The following is a 19,282-nucleotide window of genomic DNA, read 5'->3' on the forward strand; positions in this document are numbered from 1 at the left end:
GAAGAATGGGAGGGTTCAGGACAGTTGAGGTGAAACAGGCCACGTTTGGTCAATGTGTTCACTGACTTCACTCCTCTACGTGATTTTCAATCAAAGGACCAATTCGGCAGGTCAAATTCTAAAAAAATCAATTTAAATAGTCAAAGTTTATTTAGTGTTTCATATACTGAACAGTCAGGTATTGAAATTTCTCATTTTTCAATAAATCTTCATATTGAACATTATCAGTTATGAGTCAAAGAGATTTATAGGTACCTACTAGGTAGCAGACACGGATGCTAGGCCCTGGCGGAGCCATCTGGGGTGAACCAAAGTCCCTGCCCATCCTGATCAATCACAGGTGTATGTGTGTGCATGCATGCACATGGTGTGTGTGGTGTGAGGTGTGCGTGTATACTCTGTCGCCCTAAGGTGTACAGCCTTCACTCTTCCCCTCGCCTCACTTTCTAAATTCCTTGTAGATTCCTTGAGAGTGCAAGCATATTTGGCTTCCTAAAAACAAGAACTACGTGCATTCTGTATGCAACGACATAACGCTGCCAAAAGGGTCATCCTGGTATGTTTCTTTGGGTTCTACTAGGAAGTCGAATTACCCTATTCATACAGCATATGCTCAGCAGAGATCCTGTTGTAAACAAATGTCTTCACCACAGCTGGTCAGGAAGCTGAAGAAAAAACAGTCTGGGATTGCTCAAAAAGACGAATTTTCATAGACTGGGGTAAGAAGGGGGAGATTTTTACCCTATTGGAAAATGGTTTAGGAGTTGAATGCAGCTTGAGTTTGGCAACAGCGCCCTCTCTTGGTTCTTTTAATGAAAACAATGTTTTCATTTGAGCATTCAAAGTTAAGAGAGCTGTACTATTAAGGTTCTGTGAAGAATCCCAGAAATTTGTTCTGAGCTATTTTCAGGGTGTTTGTCTGTGATGACCACCTATGACAGCCACCTCATCACTCAGTGCCTGCCATGCCAAGTCTGCTGTTATTCTCGGGCAGCTCTGAAACTCCAGGGACATGCCATTCACCTCCCCTCCTATCGCTAAAGGTAAAGAGTTCCTTCCTCTATATCTCCCAGGTAGGATGGATAGCTTTCCCATCTTCCACCTCACCCACACGACTATCTTTCTTTCTATTGAAACCTACCTGTCCCTGTTTTCTTAAGACTGAGGTCGAAGGCCTTGGGCTCCTGTGCTAAGGTGTTAGTGGATACAAACAAGACTGCCTGGCCTCTCTTCCACCCCCACTGTCCTTCCAAAGACATCACAGGCCATCTCCTTAAGACAATGCCTCAGCCTCGGTTATCTGGTCACAGCAAGATCCGGCTTGACCAGGTTCTGTGTCTCCCTCTTTCTCTTTTCCTTTTCCTTTATTTTTTATTTTTTTATTGGCACTGGGGATTGAACCACAGGCACTTAACCACCTAGCCACATTCCCAACCCTTTTTATTTTTTCTTTTGAGATAGGATCTTGCTAAGTTGCTCAGGGCCCACTAAGTTGTTGAGGCTGACCTCAAACTTTCAATCCTCCTGCCTCAGCCTCCTGAACTACTGGGATTATAGGTGTGCAACACCACGCCCACCTACCAGATTCTCTTTGCTTGCTTGTAAAAAATTTCCTCTCCATCTCAAGATTCCTCAGGCCTCACACTGCAGGAGATCAGCAGCCAATCTTCATCCATGGAGTCACTGCAATAAATGAGCACACCAACGCAGGAACATAAGCCACACTCCTGCCTAGCAGTGCAGAGGATTTGTCTAGAACCACAAGGCCACTGCCTGTTTTCCCAGCTTTGTTGCTTCCTCACTGACCTCCGGCATCACCATGTGAGGTTCCTGATTGGAGGTGGTTTTCAGCCTTTTGGTGACTCAGAGAACCTGAGCTCTAATCAAAAACATATTTAAAAAATGTTAAGGAGGAGGGTGTAAGAAAACATTAAAACCTTCTTTACAATGTTAAAGCCAGACTCAGTAACAGTCACTTGAAAATGTTCTCCATTTCCCACTTGCCTGGCAAATTCCAACCTGAGTAGCTGGGGTGATGTCACTAACCTCTAGGATAGAAACCAACACAGTTAAGCTCTATTCTGATTTGTGGTGAGTTAATCCTGTTTATTGATCCCCTTATTTTTCTAAAACTCTTCTCGGTCCCCGAAAGGTTCTCACAAATGTTTCCTCACTGGGTACCAGCAAATCCCAGGAAGAGGATTGGATATTATTATCCCAATTCCCAGCTGATGGGACAGAGGATCGAAGAGATTAAAGAATCCACTCAAAACTTGTTAGATTGAAGTGATGAGACTACACATCTCTTTCTCCTCCCAATAAACAATTCTGCCATTCTGACTTTACAGATTAGGGCTGATCAGGGCAAAGAAACTTACTTAATCCTGTGTCAGAGTTCTGTCTTTGCTCCAGTGATTTTAGATGTTGCATTTATCATTCACTAAATTTCCATATGTATTTGAGTCTATTTCTGATCTTTTTGTTCTCTTTCCTTGGTCTCTCTGTCTGTGCATGTGTTGGTACTACACTATGAAAGTGTTGCTTTAGATACTTTTAACAGCTGTTAGACCCCCCCCCATTGTCTTTTTCAGTAATTTATGACCTTTCTTTGCACATTTATTGTTTCATATAAGCTTTGGTTTCAATTTGTTAAACTCTACAATAAAAAACCCTTTCTGATACTTTCATTGGCACTGAGCTAAATTTATAAATTTGCTAAAGGAGAGGTGTCATCTTGATAAAGTTGAATCCATCTATTCAAGAATGGGGTATATTTTTCCATGAGTTTAAGGTTAAATTTGCATCTTTCAGAGTCTTATCATTTTCTTATATAGATTCTGCATGTTTCTAATTAAGCTTATTCTAAATATTTTATATATTTTTGTAGCTGTTGCTCAGGCAGTTCCTCTCTGGTTATTATTTGTATCCATGAAGGCTATTTGCTCCTTTTAATAAACTTTATTTCAGAAAAAAAATTTGTCCTGGAGATTTAACCCAGGAGCACTATACTACTGAGCTACATACCCAGCCCTTTTAAATTTTTACTTTGAGACAGAGTCTTGAAAAGTTGCTGAGGCTGGCCTCAAACTTGCAATCCTCCTGCCTCAGTCTCCCAAGTAGCTACAATTACAGGTGTGTGCCCCTGTGCCTGGTTTATTTTAGATTTACATAAAAGTTTCAAAGTAATATAGAGTTTCCACTCATGTATCGCCAGTTTCCTCTGGGTCAACATCTCACATTACCTTTATATACCAAGGAACCAACTCTTGTTAAAACCAAGGAACCAGTTCTTCCACATTCCTATCAAAATCCAGACCTTCTTCACATGTCATGAGTTTTTCCACTAGTGTCCTTTTGCTGCTCCGGATCCCACTCAAGATCCCACATCCCATTCAGTTGTCATGTTTCCTTATCTACTCTGGACTGTGAGGGTTTTGACGATTTCCCATGGTATTGACACTTCTAAGGGATACTCATCAGGTATTTGGTAGAACATTCCTCAAATTTGAGTTTGTCTCCTATTTTTCTCCTGGTTAGACTGGGGTGTATGTTTGGAGAAAGAATATTACAGAGGTAATGTGCCCTTGAAGGAACTGGTTTTGCATGTTACCACTATATCCTGCTACATTGCTAAATGCTGTATTACTTTACTTCTTTTCCAACTTTCAAGCCTCTAACCGCTTTCTCTCCTTTCTCTGATATTTCTGTGTTTATCTCCTGTCTAGAAGCCAAGCTCTCTGAGGCTGCTGTCATGGGTCACCTCCCTTTCACAGCCGTTCCCCACAACTTTACGACTGTCTGCTGAGTCCCAGGCTTGTACTCAGTGTCCTAGCACTGAGTGTGGACACTCCTCGTGGGGCTGCTTTTGTCTAGGGCCACATCCTTACTCCACCTCCTCTTTTCTGTACACTCATATGGGCGCCCCACATTTCTCCTCACCCACCCTCTGCACAGTGGCAGCAGAGGCCCCAAAGTATCTCTGTTAAAATTAGGGATCTGTTTCTCATTTTGCAGCTTAAAGTTTGTGACAGACTGTGTCTCTCTATAATGTTACAGGTATGGATCGTGTGTGATTTATTTGTGTTCCATGTTGACTCTATAGTTTGGGGGAGGATTGATGGAGAGATTCAGATTCAAGGAGTCACCATTACCCCAGAGCCAGTCAAGACTTTTGGAGACATAGTTTTAAAGCCTCAGGACTCAGTCTTTGACTTCCTGGTTTCTGCCTCTGCATTGTCCTGAACTTAATGGAGGAGCTAGCTTCTAGTCTCTGAAACCAGCTTCCTGTGACTGATACTGGAGAGTGGGCAGGCTTCTGCAGTCCAGCAGAGAATTCCTAATGGAACATGCTTAGAGCTTTGGCTTGCAGTACATCCTTTCTGCATGCAAGCAAATGACAATGTTTTGCTACTTCACGCTAACGATCACCAAGTTTTCAGTCTGTACTATCTCTTCCTCATTACTCTCTTCTTTATCACTTTCAATAAGCTATTACTGATAATTTTGGTGCAAAAAATTATTTGTTGGCATCAAATACTATGCTAAACAAACTATAAATTACTTCTCTCTCATATAAAGTAAGTTTGGAAAATAAGTCTAGGGTAGGATAGCAGCTTATCAATTATCAAGGATTAAAAAAAATATCTTCTATCTTGATGCTCTGCCAACTTCATCAAGATCTTCCACCTCCTGATTTGAAACGGCATTTTGAGCACCAGCCATTATGCCCACATTTCAAGGGGTCAGAAGAAGTTGCAAATAAGGGCAGAACTGAGTCACAGGGGTCCAAGCTCAGGAGGCTTGGAAATCAGATCTTTATTTATTCTAGGATTCCACACAACAGGTAAAAACTGGGATGCTAGGGAACACCAGAATCTGAATATAAACTTAGAGCACAATGTTTATTCCACAGCAGTTCTTGCCAGGAAATTATATGTATGGGATGGGGGGATGTGTTAGTAATTACAATGATTTTGGTTTTTTAAAAAATTCTTATTCTATAAACAGACTGACACATTAAGAGCTTCTGATGACCCTAGAATAACAGTGCAACTCTATCACTTCACCTTCAAAACCACAGTCATTTTTATACAACTGCGTGTATACATACTCTTTCATACCACCTTTTATCACATAGTAGTTTTCTAAGATTTTGAATTTCTGCAGAGAAGAACCAAATACAGAACACTGAACCTCTCGGGTTTACATGCAAACACTGTTAGTTACATTATTTGACCATTAGATGGCGATCATGCCCAGCTTGCCAGAACAGTCCTGCATCCTGGAGCAAAAAATTCAAGACTTAATCTCTTTCCCAAAATAACGTGGTATAAATAAGTCTTAGTCCCTGGACTCGAAGTGTAACAAAAGTTAGAGTCTACAGAACAAATTATGCATGACCAAGATCCAAGGAAAGTTAAGTCACAGCGGCGTTCTTTGGGCAGCTGTCTCTTCCACTCAACCCTGAGAGAGGTCAAAGGCACAAATAGTTTGGGTTCTATCACCAGGTAGGGGGTCCTGCTCTGGCGTTGGTCATCAGTTCACAGAGGCCACTGAGGTCCTCTTTGTTGCAGCTCCTGTGGCCCCATATGGCCCTTAACCGTCTGGTTTTAGTACCACATTTGGAGTCCAGGCACCTTTGATGAGGCCGGGTACCCTGGAACATAGACAGGGTCTCCCTGGTGCCCACGGGCCCCATATCCCTGAGTTCCCTTCACATCCTCAGGGCACTTCAGGGACCAGGGTACAGATGTCCTAGGACCAGCTCTTCCCAGCTATGCCCATGGTTACAATGGTATTGTGTTCCCAATCCTTGTCAAGACTTGAAGGGTTAACTTTTGAAAAAAGACCATTAAATGTTACATGACTTCTCTTCACTAACATTTTCATGTTCAGCTAGATAATTGAATTTATTCGATAGTTGAATTTATTTGCCACCAAGACGGCACATACCAAACTAGACTATGCCTCACAGAAAGCCATCAGGACAATTTGCATAAAGAAACAAATCAGGCTCAAGTTCTGGACTTCACTATTGAGTTGATGTGAGAGGTTGTGGGTGTTTCCCGCCTCTTTGGGACTCAGATTCCCAGAACGACTCCAAAATTCACAAAAACATTTGGTTTATTTCTTTGAAGTGAAAAAGCATCTGTACAGAGTTTAATGAAGAATGACATAATGGTTAAAATTATTTAATAACCTGCTGCTGTCTTCCTGAAGACCAAAGGGACTTCTGAAAGTGTGTCAAGTCTTTGTCTAGGTGGCCTAACTAAGAGGAAAAGGGGAGAAGGCTGTGGATTGTCCAGATCAGAGGAACACTCTGGAGCCAGTGTGTGTTCATGTCCGACCTCTCTACCACGGTCCCATCATGAGTCCTATTGCACAAAATAGGTGACCAGGAACTCCATCTTTCCCAGGCCCTTCACGTTGCCAGGGAGATTCAGTGGAGCCTGGCCCCTGTAGTTCTGCCATCTGAAGCCTCGTGCAACAAGTCTGAGCTGGCTTTTCCATCACCAGTCCTTCAAATATTTGCCTACAGCTCTCATGTACCTTCTGTGTCTTTTCTCCTCCAGAATAAATACCATGGTTTCAGCAGTTCTCATAGCATGTTAGTGACGGCTCTTCCTTCCAGGTTGCTTGTTGTAGAAAGCTCTGGTTACTTTTCCTGAGTTGTCTCACAGCATCAAGCAAAGAGCTGCACATCTGCAATTTGAGATAAAAATAAAAGATGTATAATTCTTGCCAGGAATTCAGAGTAGAGTCTGTGGTCTTCTTACCCCAGTCCTGCCATGCACACAGCTCATTGGTGGCTCTCATCTGCAGGCCTCAAAATTTCAAACTTCAACTTCCTAATGGGACTCTGAAGACCCATCTTGGAATCAAAGACCCATCATATCACATAGACAGGGTCCAACTTAAGTGAGAAAACACTAGTTTTCTAGTATCATCATTATTCTTATCTCTCCTCTAAATGTGGATCATTTGTCAAGGTTCCCTGTGAAATATGGGACGCAGTGTTGAGTGCAGTTTCAACACCACAGAGCAGAGGAGGCCAATCAACCTCCTATTCTGGACTCCATATGTCTATTATTATGGCCTATGAAAGTGAACTTTTTTTTGATCCACATTACTCATCTTGACTCCTGTTAGGTTATATCTCTTTCACCTTTACTTCAGCATGTGGTCTGGTGACCGGACATGCCAGACTGTATCCCTGAGAATTTTCATTCATAGCATTCGAGCTGCTATTTCAGCCTACCAAAATCTTTTGGATTTAGATTCTGTCACCCATTATAGCAAAAATTCATGCCAATGTTACTTCTATGAATTTAGCAAAGTTTAATTTTGTTTTATTTTATGAAACTGAGCTTGGCAGGAGGATGAAATACAGTCACGGAGATATACAGACAAATTACAGAAATAAAAAAATGTATAAGAGACCTAGTAATTTCACTTCTAGGAATTTAGCATACAGAAATGATCAGAGATATAAACGGAGATTGGAATACTTGGGTTTTTCTCATTATTATTTATAATATTATTTAAAATAGTAAATGAAACCCATTTACTACCCCAACAGTAAATGAATGCTTAAATTTTTATATTTTCACCAAATGAAATGTTTTTGCTACCAATAAAAATGTTGTTTACTAAGGCTTCTTCAAGAAAATATATTATGTAATAATATATATGTAATTTATATAGGTTTAGCAGAAATTTAAATGCTCTCAATCATGTTTTGATTTTTGTCTCTTTATTTTTATTTTCTATTTGTTCTTTACAGTTATATGTGACAGTAGAATATATTTTGACATATCATACATACATGGAATATAACTTCCCATTCTTATGGTTGTACATGATGTGGAGTTACACTGTGTTCATATATGAACATAGGAAAATTATGTTGGATTCATTCTACTGTCTTTCCTATTCCCATCCTCCCTCCCTTCCCTTCACTCCCCTTTTCTACTCCAATGAACTTCTATTCTTCCCTCTGTTCCCTTTATTGTGTGCTAGCATCTGCTTATCAGAGAGAACATTCAGCCTTTGGTTTTTTGGGATTGACTTGCCTTTTTGTTTTTAATAGCAAATACACTGAAGGAAACACACCAAAAGGCCAACTGTGGCTTATCTCCAGGTGATGGAGTTTGGGTGATGTCGTTGTCCTCTTCATACATTTCTGGTACAGTCACATGCCACATAATGATGTTTCAGTCAGCAGTGGGCTGCATATGTGGTGGCAGTCTTGTAAGATTGCATTTCCTAGTGACATCGCCTTTGTTTGCTTAAGTAAACTCCTTGATATTCCCACAACAATGAAATCACCAGAATATATCACCATTGTTAAGCAACAAATGACTATTTTTTTCTCTATTTATTATGAGCAAGAATTTTTTTCTTGACTAGAAAGTCTAAGGGAATTTTATCATTAAGCTGCCACATACTCCTGCCCCATCATCTCTTATGATAGAACCCCGGAGCAGTTCCTAGAACTTCCTGTGGAGCCAGTCCACTGCCTTGGGACCGAGGGCTCCAAAGCATCTCCGAACAGACTTCTCTGTGTACTGCAGTAGCTCTGTCTCACTCTCCTGCCAAACTTAAGCCTCTTAAATAAAACAAAACTAAACTTTGCTAAATGGTCAAGGTCAGAAGACTCTCTGCCATTGGTGTCCTTTCTGCAGGGCTGGCCTTACCCATTCTGTAAATGGGTAAGGACTTAAACAAAGGACATGAGCACCTGGCCCTGAGGACTGAAGGGACCTGGCACAGTATCACAGACCTGTCTCCTGGGTTCTGTGTGCCAGGAAGAGCCCTGGATGTTGGAGAGATTTTGAGTAAAATGGTTTCTGCTGTTGCTCATCACAGAACTGAGATTCTGCCTCAGTTTCCCTACCATAGTGACTTTACCTGCACACTAAAATTGGCCTTTGTGGCCCTGGCCTCTTTGGCTGGTGTCCTGTCACCCTACTCTGACCTTGCCAATGACACATTCACCTTTCACCTTTCACACCTTCTGGGGCTCCTGGGGCTCTCCCAGCAGGAGCCAGGAACGCAGCCCCTCAAACAGCTCCTCATGTCAGCACCCTGCCGGGCATTGTGCCCTGACGTTCTTCCTTTCTCGGCTTTTCTCCCTCTCAGCTGAGCCTTCTCCTTCACCACCTGCCTGTGGGGTCCCGGAGCCGCACACGCCTGCCGGGCCCGGCTCCCCATGACCTTGTGTGTGTGGAACGTGCGGGCAGCTCTGGAACCGTGAACGCCGGGGAGGAACGAGGGGAGAAGAATTGGGAAGAGGGCTATCTTCAAAATGTCTGTTTTAAAGTAGAAAATAAACATTATAATTCTTACAAATAACCTTCATTACCTAATACCTTACATATTTTCTTCCAGTCTTCTTTGTTGCTATGGATTTTTTTTTATAGTAACCAAAGTGATAGTGGAGTTTTTTTTTTTTTTTTTTTAATAGTAGTTGAAAGTATTTAAAGTCCCTTGGAATGCCCTTGTCACTCCTCTACTTTGCTGCTTCTCTCCCTCCCTGCTCATCCCAGTTAGGCTCCTGTGAGAGAGGAAGAGGTTCAGTGGGTGCCCTGGTTGTCCCGTGATTGCTAACAGTGATTAGCAATGCCATTGACTCGTTTGGAGGTCAGGTCCTCCCACAGGTGGTAATTCAGGCACTAGCATGAGCTGTCTTAACAGATTAGGGAATTTAATATTCAGTGAGATTTAGTGATTTGCCTGTCACGACACAGCAAGAGGCAGAGAAGAATTGAAGCAGGGCCTTCAAAGCCTACCTCCTGGAGTCCTCAGTGCAAGCCCCAGTCCCATGGGATTTACCACAATCAGCTGGAGTCTGATTTCAGATGGAAAGAGTGGCAAATGAATGGAGTCAGAGACAAAAGCAGCAATAAGAAGACAGCAGCTGGGATGAGTCCGCTCTTGCCAAGCCCCACACTGTGCTTTTGGGAGGTTTTCCAAGGATCCCAATCCTTTTTCCCCTGGGGGACTTCACTTTTCCCATTCTTAGACTTAAACTTTATTTTCGGTCTTGTGCCTTCCTGGTGGGCCATGGATCAGAGGGGCAGCCATAAGGCTGACCTCGCAGGAGCAGGGTTTGCCCTTCTCTGGCCCCAGGAGGCGTGTGTTGCGGGTTGGAGCTCCAACCACATGCCAGGCAGAATGGAGTTCCCCAGGGCTCCTGACCATTCTCTTGGCCCCTCCCAGATCTTCTCCTTGGGTTTCTAAATGACTTTTCATCCCTTTTCTTTTAGAAGAAAAAAAGGTATCCTCAATTGCACTCCTATGGCTGCTTTCTCTCTAGGAGCTCTGCCTAAGTTGGATCCGTGCACCAGACGTGCACAGGAGGCCTTGAGTAAGCCAGGCCCTGGTAAGGGGCCAAGACAAGCAGGGCACAGGCCGTCTTCCGCCTCAGGATGAGGCTCCAGGGGACTTCAGTAGGCCCTGCCATAAGCTGCTCATTGACCATGTCAAGACATTTACCTGGGAGCTACTGAGTCCTAGAGAGTGAAGTGATGCACTCCCCACAGCTTTCTGGTGACTGGATCTAGAGGTGAACTTCTGAGAATCTGGCACCCTTCTCTGAGAGGTGAGCCCATGTGCCCCAGCAACCACAGTCTGCAGATGGGCCAGGCAGCGATGAGAAAAGAGAAAAAAGAAAGATGATGGAGTTCTGATGAACTTAGTTCTATAGCAATATCCTTGCATTACCTTTAAAATGCCCCCAGGAAAAGGCACACTCACATTGCTGGTGGGACTGCAAATTGGTGCAATCACTCTGGAAAGCAGTATGGAGATTCCTCAGAAAACTTGGAATACAACCACCATTTGACCCAGTTATCCCATTCCTCAGCATATACCAAGAGGATTTTAAAAATCAGCATACTATGGTGACACAGTCACATCAATGTTTAGAGTGACACAGTAACATCAATGTTTAGAGGAGCTCAATTCACAATAGCTAAGTTATGGAATCAACCAAGTTGCCCTTCAATAGATGAATGGATCAAGAAATTGTGGCATATATACAGAATGGAATATTACTCAGCCACCAAGAAGAATAAAATTATGACATTTAACAGTAAATGAATGGAACTGGAGACTATCTTGCTAAGTGAAATAAGCTGATCTCAACAAACCAAAGGCCAAATGTTCTCTCTGATATGTGGATGCTAACACACACTAAGGTCAGGGGAAGGAAGAAAGAAGTTCATTGGATTGGACAAAGGGGAAGGAGGGGAAGGAAGGTCGGATGGGAATAGGAAAGAAAGTAGGATGAATCAGATATAACTTTCCTATATTCATACATGAATACACTACCAGTGTAGCTCCATGTTATGTACAACCACAAAAATAGGAAGTTATACTCCATGTATATATAATATGTCAAAATATACTGTCATGTATATCTAAAAAGAACTAATACAAAATAAAATAAAATGCCTCTCTGTGCTATCAGATGCAACATATAAATAAACAATGGCATTTATCTGATGTACTTACAGAACCTAAAGTCAGAAATGGTTTGAGCCAGAGGGCATTATTAAGGTGAATTATTCATTACAACTTTAAGGTAATAATTACTTTGTGTATGAAGAGAGAGAGAGAGAGAGAGAGAGAGAAAGAGAGAGATTACTTTCTTCCTAAACATAATGATTAATGTCCCTGTATAGTTTGTAAGTTTTTTGACAAACTACTTAAAGAAAAATTGTGTAAAGTCTAATTCTGTTATAGTTTTCATGAATCTCTAAGAATAGTGTTTCCCATAAAGATAGATATTCAAATGCAAAGATATTTAAATGGATCCTATCTTAATTCTGTCTCAAGATGGATTATCTTTCTTCTGAATTTATGTCCTTGCAATCACTTAGACGTTATAATGACTTTCTTTTTTGAAAGAATGCTGACAAAAAAGACTAGCCACTCTTAGGATTGGGGCTTGGGGTAGAGTACTTGCCTGGCACATACAAAGCCCTGGGTTTGTACCCCAGCAGAAAGACATAAAAGAAGTAATAGAGAAAGGAAGGGAGGAAGAGAAAAAGAAGAAAAAGAAGAAAAAAAAAAAGAATAGTTGCTCTCTTTTAATACCCTTATGTGACAAAAAACTCTGCTAAGGTCCAAATGTTGGAATCCTTCCATAATTCATTGGTGGTTTTAAGAGATGGGGTTTTGAGGAAGTGATTTTGTTACGAGGGCAGAGCTCTCATGAAGAGAATAATGCCCTTATAAAAGACTCACAGGGGAACTAGTTCACCCCTTCTGCCATTTAAGGACACAGCAAAAAGCTGTCTTCCTTGACCAGAGAGCAGCTTCACCAAGCACTGATCTTCTACCTCAGTCGTGAACTTCACAGCCTCCAGAACTGTGACAAATTTCTGTTGTTCATAAGCCACGAGTTCTCATATTTTAATGGCATAGCAAATAGGGAACTGCTTTTCTCTCCCTCTACCACTCACAAAATCAAAAACAAAAAGTTCAACTCCAATGTGCTGAAACTAGGAGAAATCTGTGACCCAAACTGCTATATTTGGAGAAAGGCTGCCAAGTGCATTTCAGAACATGCAGATACAGAGACATGCTGCGAGAGATTGTGGGTTCCAGTGTTGGGAGAGGCAGATTTGACTCTGAGGAAAATTTGGGAATGTGGTACTCAGAGGACTTGTTCAGATTTACCATATTTCCAAGAAGCAGTCTATTAGTAGACAGGAAGGGAGTGAGTTTCCACACTGCTTTATAAACAGTTGAATATCATTTGACTATAGAGAAACAAAGACTAAAGTATTCACCCACCCAAAATAACCCTGTATCTTAAGAAATTGCACTGTAATCCAGGGAGAATTAATTACAGCTAAGTCTGTGCATCAGGTGTCAATGGCAGTTAAAGAACCACACCTCCAACATAGTTTTGAAAACACCGATTTTGTTTACTGTGAACTCTGTAGCTTGGCAATTTGGACTGGGCTTGGTTGAGCAGTTCTTTGGGTGGTCTCTCCTGGAGTCACTTAAGAGGTTGCATTCTGCCTGTTGTTCGGCTGTGTCTGGATGGTCCAAGGTGATCTCCCTCATATGTTTGGCAGTTGGAACTGGAAAAAGAAATTCAGTTGACCTTAGACTTTCTCCACAACAACTTGTAAGAGTCAAAGTCAAAAGAGCAGTGCTTTCCAAGTTTAAGGAGGAAAAAATAATGACCTTAAAATAAGGCTATAGAAAAAAGTTTTTGAATGTACAAGGATTCAGGGAATATAGTTTCCATATGCTCTATTTGAATGTGCCACACACAGAGTATGAAGTTTAGCTAACCATGATGGACTGAATTTTCTCACACCCAAATTCATATGTTCAAGTCCTGACCCCCCAGTCCCTAGGAATGTGGCTATATTAGTCAGTTTGCCATTATTGTGACAAAATACCTGAAATAATCAACTTAAAATTAGGTGATGTTTATTTTGTTTCATGGTTTCAGGGGTTTCAATCCATGGCCACTTGTTCTATTTCTTTGGTCCTGTGGCTGCACAGTACATCATGGCGGGAGCACATGGCAGAAGCCTGTTCACTTCTTGGCAACTGGAAAGCAGAAAAAGAGATAAAGGGGTTGGAGCCCCAGTATTCCCTTCCAGGACCCACCCCCGTGACCTAACTTCATTCCACTAGGGCTCCACCTTCTAAAGGTTTCCCTACCTCCCAGTTCCACCACAGATTGGTGACCAAGTCTTCAACACATGGGCCTTTTGGGGGACACTAATCCAAACCGTAGAATTTTAGCCCTGGATCCTAAGGGCTCACATCTATCTCAAAATGCAAAATGCATTTAGTACTTCTCCAAGAGTCCTCTCAGTCATAACTTCCAGCATTATCAAAGTCCAAGTCCAAGTCTACTCTGAGACTCAAAACAAACTCAGACATGAACCCTTATTAAAAAAAAAAAAAAGTAAGTTCTGTACTCCCAAGATACAATGCCACCAGGTAAATGTTGCTATTTCAAAAGGGAGAAATGGGGACATAGAAAGGAAAGATCAGATCAAAGCCAGACAAAACCCAACAAGGCAATCATTAAAATATGTAGCTCCATGCTCAGCATGCAGAGCGCACAGTAGCAGAGTGTGGGCTCCCAGGGGCTTGAGTAGCCTTGCCCTATGGCTTCTATGGCTGGAGCCCTCAGGGCCACTCTCTTGAGCTGCTTCTGCTTACTGTCTGCATCTTCTCTCAGCAGGCATTTCATGCTCCTATAATCTCTCCACTACAGTCTCAGCTTAACTCCCACAGCTTCACACATTGCCCTCTCCAAGGAGGTTCGTTTGGGTTCTGGTCCTGCCACACACTGACTCGTTGTCTGGCCTCTAAGGTTTTCCTTTGAAATCTTGGTGGAAGCCTCCATGGTCTTATAACTTTTGCATTCTCCATACCATAAAAAGAACAGCTTATGTGGGCAATGCCAAGTGGCACAAGCTGTACCAGTGCCCACTTGAACTATGACTGAAGCAGTTTCAAGTGCCTTGATGACTGAACATGGGGAAACAAACCCTGAGAAAACAGTTCCCTAGGTGGCCCTATCCCAGCACGAAGCCCAGGGCTTTCTTCTTAAATTGGTCTTTGAAATGGGTTTGTACTTTATACCCTTGGACCTGCAATGGGTGGGGTCTTGCTGATTCCTGAGATGACCTCAAAACATCTTTTATACTGTCCTCTTGCAAAACACTTTGCTTCTTCTAATGGGAGTAACATCTTTAGCAACTGCACCCTCACTGGCAGCTTCTCTTAAACATTCCTTTTTCTGGACAAACCAATTTTTCCAAATCTTTCTTCTCTGCTAAGTGCTCCCAATTCTCACTAAATCTGCTTAAAAGTGGTCAGCAATATCCATGCTGCAGACTGAATGCTGTACTGTCTTAAAATTTTATTCACTAGGTAAACTAGTTCATTGCCTTTAAGTTCAGTTTCCTGGGAAGTCTCCAGCCATGGACAAAAAACGAATTCTTTGCTATGATGCAATGCAAATGGCTTCTACTCTAATTCCCAATTTAGTTCCACTTGAAACCTCATAGGCATAACTTTTACTTTCCACACTTCTATCAATATTCTGGTCTTTTGAGTCTTTACCAGAATTTCCCATTAAGTTCTGTTTCAAGTATTTTAGCTTTCTTCTAACCTGCTTCTCCAAACTTTTCCAAATTCCTTCTTGTAAACCACATGGACAGGAATAGACAGCAATGGCCCTATTTCTTGGACCAACTTTCTGCGTTAGTCAGTTTCCTGTCACTCTGACAAAATGCCTGAGATAATCAACTTAGCAAGAGGAAAAACTTATTTTGACTCATGGTTTCAGAGGTTTCAGCTCATGGTCCCATTTCTTTTGAATCTGCGGTGAGGCAGTACATCGTGGTGGATTGAATGTGGTGCAGTATAGATATTCATCTCGTGGCCGCTAAGAAACAAACAGAGGTGAAAGTCTGGGTCCTTTCCTTCCAGTATCTTCTTGAAGGCACACCATAAATGACCTAACTGTGTTCCACTAGGACCCATCTCTTGTCCAATAGTGATGTTGACTGGTGATCAAACCTTTAACACATGGTCCTTTGAGTGACACTTATCTGAACTATAGCAGTGACTTTATTTGGAGATAGGACCTTTAAAGAGGTAATTAAGATAAAATGAGGTTGTACGAATGGGTCCTAATCCAATATTACTGTCTTCTTATATAAAAAGGAAATTTGAACATGAAGGGTGATACCCTGAAGACTTCTTGGAGCTATAGGTAGAAGATGTCCATCTATAAAACTAGGAAAGAAGCTTCATAAAGAACCAATCCTGCTAACACCTTGATCTTAGAGCTGTAACCTCTAAAAATTGGGAGAAAATAAATTTTTGTTGTCTATGCTACTTATCTGTGGTGCTTTGTTCTGGTGGCCCTTTAGTTAACTTACACCAACCAGGAGAAATTACAAAAATCCATGAAAATGGAAGCGTTTAGCATTGAACCACTTCCCCATAGGACTAAATCTAAAACAAATCTGTTATATATTAGCAGAACATTTCCAAGTTCACAAGCTTGGTTTTAAGAGAGTTGGAGTTCACTTATAGCCAGGCCTCAAAGTAATAGTTGCTTTGGGTGAGTCCACTAGGCTCCCTGAGCCACACTGCTCTATGGTAATGAATGACTTTCAAAGTGGACTCTAGAGGGTTCTAGACATTCGGCATAACAGCCTGAAGAACCATCAAGAGGATGATGAGGATCAGGGCATTTTTCCACTTCATGGACTGCCATGGTCTTCTCAGTAAGATTCCACAGGTATGGAACTTACTAAACCTAGTAAAAGCCTAACCACCAGTGAACTGGGTTATTTCTGAGTTCCCTTCAGAGACACAAAGTATTTTAAGGTTTGTCCCTTGTCATTCTCCTGTATTTGTGTTCACATTTGTATTAAGCAAGTACGAGGATTTGCTAAAAACATCTATGGGGTCTGACTGAAAGCAGGGTGTGAGCACCTGGGCTCCTAGCCAAGCCCCACCACAGGGTCAGCAAGCCAAGCCTGGCTCCTCTCTCTCAGGACAGGGCACCCCATGGGAAATAGCAGCTGCAGACTGAAAGATGGCCAAAGCAGCTGAATGGGAAGCCAGTCTCTGGAGCTGGCCACCTTGCCCTGGGGTACCCTTGTGAAGAGCTCAGAGTGACTGCCAGCTCGATGGACAGAGAAAGACTCCAAGGGAGGCATTTGTACCAAAGTGAAACTTTGAATTTTCACTCTTCTTCTCCTCCCCAGCCTGATTCTCACAACCCAACCTCCATGTGTCAGGAATTCTTGTTCATAAGTAACCTCAGTAAATAGCTTCTAAGAGGCTAGCCTGGGATATCTCCTGAAATGATCCTAGAAAGCAACATCCCCCATGTCAGAGGGACCATTGCATATTCCACTCTTTCAAATAGTCTTTGCTCTTGTCAGAACCTTTGGAAGTTTTATTACTGGGGGTGTCTTCAAGGTGTGGATGGGTAGGGGATGGACATAAGTGGGAACTGACTGAGGAGAGACTGACAAAATGTCCTGCTGTGATCACATTCTGGAGCAGCGGTTGTTTCTTTTCCAGGAAATTTCAGACAAGTTCATAGACCACCGTAGCTTGCAAAGAAACTGTTCATCAGGAGACTTGCAGCTGGGCTGGAGTAGGAAAGGGGAAATGCTGAAGCCCTTTCGATAAACAGTGGTACCCAGAAGACAGGGAGGCTGGACATTAACCTGTTGGCGGGGGGCCCAGAGGCTACAGGAAATGGTCCGGATCTCTGCAAAGGCTCCAGAGGCAGCAAACGTCAGGCTCTGGAAGCCAGCCAGGGTGGGCCGAGGTCGATTTTACTGGGCTTCTAATGACTCCTCTGAGACCTAGCATTGGACAAGAATTAGTGGAGCAGCCGGTTGCCTGGTGTGAGTCGCCGTAGCACAACTTGGATACGTGTTTTATGTGATTTAAAAGCCCTGGTCGCCTCTGAAGGGGAACGCAGTGCAGCTGGCCCACAAAGCTGCCATTGTTTGGGGTTTGGAAAATCCTCTTCATAGACTGTCAGATCAGCCCTGAGATGTGACCCAGGGCCAGAACTCAGGTTAGTCAGGGAAGCAGCTGTCACCAGAATAGTGGAGTCAGCAAGCAGAGGACCCAATCAATGCTACAGCCTCCCAAGAGTGTGGGAATATGAGCCTTGCTCCCACACAGAATGTCATTTCTGTCACCTCGGTGGTCTGAGACCCAGCAGTACTCTGCAGGGAGGTGACTCTGTGTTTGTAAGCTAAGAAGCAAGGAAGGATTCTGGGTGATGTTCATGCCAGCCACACACTTTGTCATGGAGATTTGAGTGGTAATGAACTCCAGAGAAGGTTCAGAGTTCAACTCCCAGCTAAGATAGTGACTTCTAGTTGCTTATTTATGTTTTCTGAAAAACCACAATATTGCAATGTGCTAGTTTTGGTAACCAGCTCATTCCATTCCTCTCCTTCCCCATTTAGAATACCACTTGGCTATTTGTTTATTCATTCATTAGTTCAGCAAATATTTGATGCCCACTAGGTGCACGACAATGATAATGACACTGTCCGTCTGGCACTGTGCTGGACATTGCAGTGGAGGAACAGATCTGGTCACCATCTGCATGGTGCATACAGTTCTGTGGAGGAAATGAATATTATTTTTTTACTTCTTTAATACTCACATAGTCCCTGATATGAACAGGGTGTTGCTCTAAGTACTTTTACAAATATTAATGCATTTAATCCTCCTCACAATCCAATGAGATAGGTAGTATTTATTTCCCCACTTTAGAGAAGTGGAAACTGAGGCACAAAGCATTAAAAGAACTTACCCAGGAACCGTACAGCTGGAAAGGGCTTACCTCCAGGCAGTCTGGATCAGCTCCTGGCCCCTTATGTGCCCCTCAAGCAGGTAAATATTCATGGATGAACTATTTAGGAATGAGGGGAGTTGTTCTGAAGGAAAGACCAAAAAGAACAATGGGGGATTTTTCACACAGGGTGGGCATGTTGAAGGAGGAAACAGAAAGAAGGACAACTGCTCCAAGCAGGGAAAACTGCAGAAGCAAAGGCCCTCGGGTGAGAAAAGTCTTAGTGAATTCAAGAGCCTTGGAAGAAGCTTGCAAGTTCCACCCAGGTCAGAGGGTGTGGCTGGCAGCGAAGGGGACAGTGAAAAACTGAGGCTGGAGGAATCAGAAGGGTAGGCAGCATCAGGCCAAATTCAGTGTCATCTGGTAGTTCTCGAAGAAAAGTTGAAAAGAAAGCATTTGTCTTTAAGGAAACAGTCATATAAAGAGAAGGATCCTGCAAGGGCTTTTCAGGTTCTCATTTTGAAAAAGGTCCAGTAGCAGATTTCACATCCATGTGATCCTCACCTCACGACCATGCTGAAGGAACCAGATCAGGTGGAATTAACCCCTGCGTGACACACTCCCACACCCAGCTCCCTAATACCTCCCTCCCTCCTTTGTCTCTGACTGCAGAGTCTCAGTTTTGTTCTGGTAAGCCTTGTACCTAGCTCCACGTGAACACCCACTATCCTAGACCCCACCGCAGCCACAGACGGCCATGAATCCCATCCTGGCCATGAGACACCAGGAGAAATCTTCTGGAGACTCGTGAAACCTTTTTTTTTTCCTGATAATAGGCATAAACCTGGCCCCATCTGCTTCCCCTTTCTTTCTACCTCGAAAGAGGGAGGATGTCCATAGGCTCACGAGTCATCAGGTTACAGTGAGGGATAAGCAGAGAAGTCAAAG

The sequence above is a fragment of the Sciurus carolinensis genome, chromosome 6 (assembly GCF_902686445.1).
Source record: "Sciurus carolinensis chromosome 6, mSciCar1.2, whole genome shotgun sequence".
Lineage (NCBI taxonomy): Eukaryota > Metazoa > Chordata > Mammalia > Rodentia > Sciuridae > Sciurus > Sciurus carolinensis.